We start from the raw sequence: 9161 nt of genomic DNA, 5'->3' as shown, positions 1-9161 counted from the left end.
CGCCGTGCTGACAGTGTCAGTTCATTAGCCCCTTCCCCCCCCCCCCCCCCCCCCCCCCCCGCTGACGGGCTACTACGCGCCACAAAGCATTACATTACACTTTATCTTTTTTTCTTTTTTTTTTTGCACCCGACAAGCCATATTTTTCCAGGTTAAATCTGCAGGAATGAACAATTTGAAAAAAAAAAAAAAAAAAACATTATGCACCAAGAACCTAAATCAATTAGGTGGACGAATGAGAGCAGCAGCGAATGAGCACGCCCGATAATCCGAAGGGGGGGGTTAACGTGTGTGTGTGTGTGTGTGTGTGTGTGTGTGTGCGTTTCCTCTGAGCCTTTTCAAACACTTTAATTAAATTTGGATCTGCCTGCTAATTATTCTAATTGATAAATTATAACTTGATTATGTCACATTACGGCTCTGTAAATCTTAAATGCTCATTTTCTTGACAAATACAGCAATTAATATCGTGCAAGTGAAGCGAGCGAGCAAGCAGGGGCGGGGAGGGGGTTACTGGGGGGGGCAGGGGAGGCGCGGAGAACCGAGGATCCACTAGAGGTTAGGAAATGATTAGTCACTTTTCATTACCGGAAAGCCGGCCAGTTATAACGGCGTTCATTTCATTTCAGTGACAGATCCGGGATTTTTCTGACCTACGCTCTTGCTGCGTTCACTCCTGGCTACGAAAACCCGAGGGCCGTGTTTCTGGAAGCTTTCCCCTTCCAGACGAACAAATCTGGATTGGTTTTCCGGCGACGGGGATCGTCCTTGTGAAAGGGAATCGCAGCGGGAGGAGAACGGCGCCGTAGTCGGAGCTGCATGAGGAATATTCCACATTTACACTTGAAATGATCAGCAAATGCACTATTCAAACTCCTGAAATCCCCCAAATTACTTGATTCATGATCAAATCAACTCAAAGCTACCAAGTTTAAACATCTAAATCTCCTGTAAATTTAAATCTTGCGATTGATCTGATCAAACAAGCACAATGTCGCTGCATTAATCCATTTAAGATCACTCTCACATTATCTATCCTGATTTTCCTGCTTATACATATAGAGACAAACAATCATTCACACTTTTTCTTCACATGCCATATAGATTTATGCAAGCATTCACTCTCATTGATACTGAAGGTAACAAATAAGGGTAAAAGCATGTTTACTGAAGGCCAGCAAATAATATCCTTTTCTAACAATGCCAAAGAACAGGATGGCTCTGTATGCTCTTGAACAGCAGCACAGTTTCTGCAACATAAGAGGGAGTGACCTTACTTCCTGTTGTACAAGACTATTAAACCAGAAACTGGAAATAAATCTAATAGCCACTGAGGGGGAGTGGATCTGGCGCTCACCGCCCGGCAACCCCAAGACCAAAAGACGCGAGATCGCCTCGTATCGGGTCATTTGACCGAGTCCCGGGATAACTTCAGAAAGTTGTTTTTTGTAAAGCCATCTTTGACTTTTTTCACTTCCTGACATTTCCATTATCACACGGGAAGGTTTTTGTAATTTGTCCTGCCGTTCCTCGTGTTTTTTGACTCGATTGTCTCGTAGCAAAACAATGTTTCTGTCAAGAAACTCTCGGCCAAACCTTCCTCTCGATATCACTGACGTCTGAAAATGTCAAATTTGAATACATAGCTAACACGCTAAATGAGGACAGAACATCTCCAATCCTGCTCATCTCCAATCCTAAGGAGACATGAAGAATGTATAACAAATTAAAGCTCAGGTTTTGGGAGGTTGAATTAATTAGCCTCACTGCTGCTCAACTGAATGATGCTACAATATGCAAGAAAAAGAGCCGACGCCAGGGCTTTGACTAGCACGACGTGCCCATCGAGGGCACGCGAATATTAAAACGAAGTCAGCGAACAGTTCCAACGATTTTCCCTTTTTATTTCCCAAAATCAAATTTCTGAAAAAAAAAAAAAAAAAAATTACAAACTTTGCCAAAGACCGATTATTTTGGTAGTTAAGCTAAAAAGCTACAAATGCTAAAATATACCGGGGTATAAATGTGACGGATATTTGACGGTGCCTCTGAATGTGGGTTAGCGGTGATGCAGCTAGCGATGCTAACGGACTAGCTTCAACACCAGGATCCATGCCCTTCCAACGACCGGGGAAAAACAAAGACTGCCGTCTTACCGCAGTTATTCAAGTGAAACAGTCGTTTGCCTTTTGGCATAAAAAGGCAAAAGAAATACAAGAAAAAAAAACATACAAGCATTTGCATGTCAAAGAAGGTCTGACCTTGCCTTTAAAAGGCACGTCCATCCATTTAATATTTAAGATAATGGCTTAAAGAGAAAGAAATTGGCTCCAACTAGGCCCGGGAGGGTCGAACGCGGTTTCATTTTGAAGATAAACATGTCGATGCAGACCGGAGATTGTCATCCGACGCCGAGAACTGAAGCGACTTAATGTGCGGTGCGAGTTATCGCCAACTTCATCCGCCTTTCTGTTTCATATTCAATTCGGAGGAAATTGTCATTTCCACCCCCACCCCCCGCCACCACCAACATCGCTGCCGAAAGACATGATTTTTGTCAGAGCTGAAGGATTTTCATGTTTTATTATTCTTTTATGCTGATTTTTTTTCCCCCGGAAACCGCCGATAAGCCAGCAAAGCGCGGAGATTCTGCGTTGTTTGGTGCGATGATTTGTATTCCGCTGAAATTACAAGATTTCTCATGAATGGCTTTCTCGGGAAAGAAACAAAAAAAAGCAAGGGAGTAGGGGGGGGGGTTCCCTTCATCAGCACTGCGTTGAATTCAAATCAAACACAAATACTGTACCTTGAGTCTCGATGGGTTCTTCCTGAGCTCTAGTGACAGCGAATGTCTCATTTGGTGGAGTTTGAGGCCAAGGACAATATTGAATAACCAGCCGATGTGAAGTGACAGATTGATACACCATGAACGTGACACAGATGTAGCAAAGCCATTCATCTCTGAACTCTGTCACGGAATTAAGATGCAAGGTGTGTTCACCGCGCCCCGATAAATAAGCCTCGGGGACTCATCTGAATATTTAAAATCTTAGGATGAACCCGCTGATTTAGTGCCTTTGAACGCCTCCTCCCCCCAAGGTGCCCATGAGAATTTCCTGAAAGTCGGGTTCGGCTGATGGACATTAACGTCGGAGACAACGGAAGAGAGATGTAGATGGGCAGCCGGGGGGGGTGATGAGCGTCTGACTTTTCACGGAAAAGGGGTTGCTCACTTTGCACCACACCCGATGACAAAGCTGAAACATCTGCAATGACTACTGAATTTTCCACACTATAAGGCGCACCTAAAAGCCTTTAATTTTCTCAAAAACCAACTGTGCGCCTTATAATCCAATGCGCCTTATATATGGATCAATATTGGTTAATTATGGCTACCGTGGTCACGCGGCGTCGCCGACGTAGCAGCGGTAAAAAACGGCAAAGGTGAATTCCAGTCCCACAACCCAAAATGGTACCTTTCAAGAGACACGCTTACGACGCGGAGTTCAAACTCAAGGCGATCAGTCACGCAGTAGAACACGGGAATAGAGCAGCGGCGAGAGAATTCAGCATTAATGAATCAATGGTACGGAAGTGGAGGAAGCGACCAGATGACCTGCGCCGAGTAAAGAAGACTAAACAGAGTTTCCGAGGAAACAAAGCGAGGTGGTTAAAGTTGGAGGACAAACTCGAACTGTGGGTTGTTGAACAGAGAGCGGCAAGTAGAAGCGTCACCACGGTCACTATTCCAATGAAGACAACAGCGCTAGCTAGCGACATGGACATCAATGCATTTAGAGGCGGTTCTTCTTGGTGCTTTTGTTTTATGAAACGCTTTGAACTGTGACAAATGGAGTTGGAAAAACATTGTTTTTAACAAAGGCGGCGCAAATACCGGTAAGAGCTACTGGTACGTACGGTACCGTATTGTGAATGCAATCATTTGTTTTGGGAGTGAACAGAGTTGTCAGAATGTTGGTTCTATTAATTAAATTTGACTAACTGATTTATCTGACTGTTTTGTTGACATTCTCTTTGGCGTAGCTTTATCTAGTGGATGCATAACGTGACCCCAGCCACGACTGTTGCGTTTATTCTACGCGCTTTATAGTATATAATTTTTTTTTTTTTTTAAATAGGTCATCCATTGAAGGTGCGCCTTATAATCCAATGCGCCTTACAGTGTGGAAAATATGGTAAATGTTTCCTGTGAAATGTCAGTTTTTTTGTCCCGATGCAGTGAAAACCAAATATACGGTTATTTTCGGTATTACACATATAGCATTTTGCTAAATAGGACGCTAAATGGGGTGCAATATAAATTTAAGAATTATTTTCAGGCAAAACATTGTCATGTAGTAGAATCAGCATCTGCATTGTTTAAAGTACCTCCAGAGAACACTTTCAATTCAAGGCGCAGGAAAGAAATATCACATGAATTTAAACGGTCATTTCAATTCAAGATTTAAAATGACGTCAGATTTTATCTATTTATTATCATGCTATCATGCTAATAATAACTAATGCTAGCAGGAACGTGGTAATAGCTGACATGATACAATAATAATAGTCCTCTGTGAACCTGCAACCCGGTGGACTTGACGGACTCAAAGTTTCAATTTTCAAATCAAAGTTGCCACGCAAGGTGGAAACCAAGCCATTTGGAGCAACTCGGGGTTCATCATCTTGCCCAAGAATATTTTGGGATGCAGACAGGAGGAGCGTGCCGCACTACCAATTGACCCTTTAGCCACTAGTTTTAGATTTTCCACGGATTAATACGATGTGTTCTTTTCATTTAAATCTGATTTACGCCACTTCAAGTGCGGTCAGTTTTATTTCTTTATTTTTTATTTTTTTGTTAAACAATCTTATCTCTGCTTAAATATTGAGAACGAAGTTCAGATGGTTATCTTGGCTTCAAAGCGGTATCAGAGCCCCCAATCAATCATGGCTGCCTTTATATCAGCAGGGGTGGAGAAAAAAAAAGAGAAAGAAAAACACGTAAATCGGGGCAGATATTGATCAGGTTTGCACACACCGGCAAGAAGAAAAAAAGAAAATCTGCGTGAGGTCAGGAAGAATGAGATCCTCTGGGGCTGGGGGGGGGAGGGGGAGGCCTACAATTCCCACAATCCCAGGTTAACCCGAACATCAGCGCAAAGTGAAGCAGCTCTGAAGGTCAGAGGAGACGCCTCTGCCTACATAAATCATGAGAGGAGTCATCACAAGAAATACTCCAATGCCCATAAGCATCACTCAGCCTCGGTGTGTAAGCAGTTTTTTTTTTTTTTTATTCCTCACAAAGGCAACAGTCAGTTTTTTTTCTTTCTTTTTTACCGTCTTCTAAGCTTTTTTTTTTTTTTTTTTTTTTTTAATGATTATTTTTTCCAGTTTTCATGATTCATCTGTTTCGTCTTGATGTTGTGGTGTCGATGTAGTGGGCCTCTCTCGCTAAAGTCCGGGTCCGCTGTTGTTTCTTCAACTATTTCAGTAACGCTCTCTCATCTCTCGTCTGTTTGAAAACCCTCCCCAAAAAAATAAAGAAAAAAAAAAACCTCCATGTGAATATTCCGCAGCAGCCGTCAGCACAAACACTGCCCCAAAAGAGAAAAAGAAAACAAGTAAGATACGTTTCACCCCAAATAAATGTGTTCAATGACAAGTATAAAAGCAAGTTATTTTTTAGCATTTAGGCTAAACAATTTATAACTAACAATGTTAGTGTAACCTTTAGAAACAGTTCATTACGGTCTTATTCCATTAAATATTATTGGCGGCAAAAAGAAACGCTTTTGTAGCAAAATGTTTTATATATTTATATATGTATAAAAGAAACATCTCATGAAACAGTTTCTCCTTGAAATTTAAGGGGGAAAATCGTCAAAACAAAACCAGAAACAATGACGATTCAAAGAAATTCTTAAAATTATAAAACAAAAAAATGTAGAAGGAGACATGCTTAACTTAGCAACAGTGATTGTTGCTAAAAATTATAATAGAATAGCATAAAAATACTTGTACGAACCCAAGTTGGGAAATTAATGTCATAATTTATAAATTTCATTATTTTTCTCAGCTTTATAGAAACTTTTATCTCTATATATCTATATTCGTACCCTGCAGCCATATTTTTCAATTCATTCTTCTCAAAATTTAATTATGGGCCATCAGGGTTTAATTGAAATAAAATCTTCAGAGAAATACCAAAATAACAACCCAACTGAACACTTGTAATGAGAAGTATAGTTATTAAAGCAGTAGCGGAAGTACAGTAACACCAATAATAATAATTAATAATAATAATAATAATGATCATAATAATAATAATATCACAACCCTGAGTGCAGGATAAGCAGTTGAAGACAGATATAGTTACAATAATAATAATAATAATAATAATGATAATAAGGCAAATTGAATTGTGACATTGCCATTCAGATTTTTAAAAATGTGTTATGTTTCTATTTTTAAAAAAGTCGATTGAATAAGGATCCTTCCACCCTGAGGAAGAAGCTGCCTGTTGCAATGAGTGCCGTGGAGAAGGATGTAGCTGTGACGGTCGCCGCCAAAACCGTGGAATGGCAGAATATGACAAATAATTGAAAAGTAAAGATTTCCGGCTCCCCCTGACAAGTGAAAAGAAGAGATTAGCGCTTCCAAGATTATTTGACATTTAAGGAAGCTGTATCGTCCCCCTGGAGACGGGGAGTCGGGGTGTAGCTCCTGGAAAGCATTTAAAAATATGCCTCAAAATGTATTTTTTCTCAGCTAACTAGTTAACTCAGTAACTGTGATCAAATTAAAGACACAGCCGTAGTTTGAAGAACCTTCAAGATAAAACAAACCAAAAATTAAAGTAAAAATTAAACATGATAGATGTGACAAGAAAAAAAATATACGTCCGTCCTCCCTCATTTCCTTATGCCTTATTTTCCCCAAAACCAAGACGTGAACTCTTCAATGAGACCAAAAAAAAAAAAAAGTAAACAAATAAATTAAACAGAAACGCAATGAATGTCCTAAATTTTCAACAAATTCTCTTTAAGTCTGATCAATAATTAAATAAATTGATAGATAAACAAATAAATAAGGAGGTTGTCCAGTCATTATGTGGGTTCTAATAACAAGGTGTCGACTGCTCATGTTGTGCCTTCCGGTCGAGATGTTTCGCCCCAAACTTGGGAGAATAGCGAGGACACAAAAACACACAGCAAAATAATTTGCATGTATTGATATTGTGAGACAGGTGAGCGTGCGTTTCCCCCTCTGGAAATCCGATGCAACTGCACAATCTTTTACCAATTGATAACCACACAATCCACCCATATGAATAACAAACAACTCAAAAATAACAGGAAGAAAAATGATATATACCACACTCAAGGTGACCAAAAATAAATGGAATAAGGAAGTAAAAATATACACAAGAAAGGTCCAAATTTTAAAATAATCAGGCTTTAACTCTTATTAATAAATAAATGGACAAATAAATAGAAAAGGAGCACGTCCAGTCACAATTATACTAAAAATGTGTATCAGTAACTTCATAAATTATAACAAGCAGCATTCGGCCCCTTTCAACAACCTTGTACAATATATGATCCAACCGCACCGCAAACACGTTAGCCGCTTAGCTTGAGGCTAAGAGTCAAATCATTTCTCAAATCGAGAAAATATACATTTACAGCAGGATTTATTACATGAAGCTGGCAGGCATTGTTAATGTTCTTTTCTACGTAAACATTTGACTTCTGCAAGAGTATTTCAAGTCGCACGTTGTCGTGTCTCTGGTTTTCAGCGAGGATCAATCACAATTCTTCCGTCGTGAGGCCTTTTATTGCAACTTTGGAGAGAAATGCCTAATTATATAGTCAATACCTCTCGCGATTCCTGGAAATCTGCTTATTATCGATCCGTCCCTCCGTCCCTCCTGCTGCGAACCAGATGCATTTCTGTATTGATCTCGCATCAGACTGTGCAGCGTACCAGCACAGTATTTTTAAATCTTAAGCTGTTACGTATTGATTTTTGAAAAAAAGAAAAAAAAAAATTACTTTTTTTATTTTTATTTATTCGCTTATTCATTTTTGTTGTTCGTTTCAAAACCGGTTTAGTCCGGCGGAGCCGTTGCTTTAAAATCACATGGGATTTTAATTGCCGGGTCCAAATAAAAACAATCTCAGGTAGGGCCGTGGCTTTTGCACAGTGAGCATTCGAGGCTTTATGGTAAAAATCCTCGCCGGAGTCGTCTTTCATTTATTTTATTTATTTTTTAATATTTTTCAGGGGTTCGGCGGGGGGGGGGGGGGGGGGGGTACGAAAAGCTTCACGTTAATTCATGCCTGATTTACATGATTTCTATATACGGCTCCTACTTCAAGGTGCAACCGTTGCGGTTTTTGATACAGAGACGCTTTGTTGTTGGGAAACAGGAAGAGGAAGGGAAGAAAAAAAAATAATAAAAAAAAAAAACAGGCCTCTATTTCTGTCGCTCGACAACCCTCCGCAGTCTTGTGGGTGTCAGAAGTTGAGTTTACAAGACAGAGGCTGGGAGTTCACTCCCGACGATACCCGTTTTCTCAGGCGGGGTGGGTGGGTGTCGGTGGAGTGTGTGTGTGTGTGTGTGTGTGTGGGTAAAACAGTGCAGCTCAAAGAGAAAAATCTCAGCCCTGGTAGATGAAGCGAGGCGTTTGGTGAGATGCCCACCGTCTCTGCACGTCTATCCCTGTTTCTATTAGTTATATTCTTCGGGTATCTTTGGTCTCTACATTCCCACTATCTGCAGTGCGACAGGCCGAATTTTTTTTTTTCTTTTTTTCGTTTCACATCCGTCCCTCCACTGCTTATCGGCTGGAGTAAACAACCCCCCTGCCTTTGTTAAGCTCTTATTAATAAGCTATTAACGCTTTCAGTCCGGGCGTCTTTGTGGATCAAACGCATCTGAGTTTTGACTGGAAGCAAAATGTTTTTGATTTTACTTAATCTTTAAGTGCACACATTTTCACAGTGCAGCGACCCCAGACTCGCTGAAGAAACATCTCCCCTTCCCCATTAATTGAGTAAACTGTTGAACTGTAAAGTTAACATAAAGTAGTTTAACTTGTGTATACAGAAAAAGTCCCCGCGTGTGAATAAGTAATTACACACCGAGCCTCAGC

The sequence above is a fragment of the Fistularia commersonii genome, chromosome 10 (assembly GCF_037954325.1).
Source record: "Fistularia commersonii isolate RoL2024-O1a breed Wild chromosome 10, RoL_Fcom_v1.0, whole genome shotgun sequence".
Taxonomy (NCBI): Eukaryota; Metazoa; Chordata; class Actinopteri; order Syngnathiformes; family Fistulariidae; genus Fistularia; species Fistularia commersonii.
The sequence above is the reverse complement of the archived record's forward strand: the minus strand, read 5'-3'. Positions refer to the sequence as shown.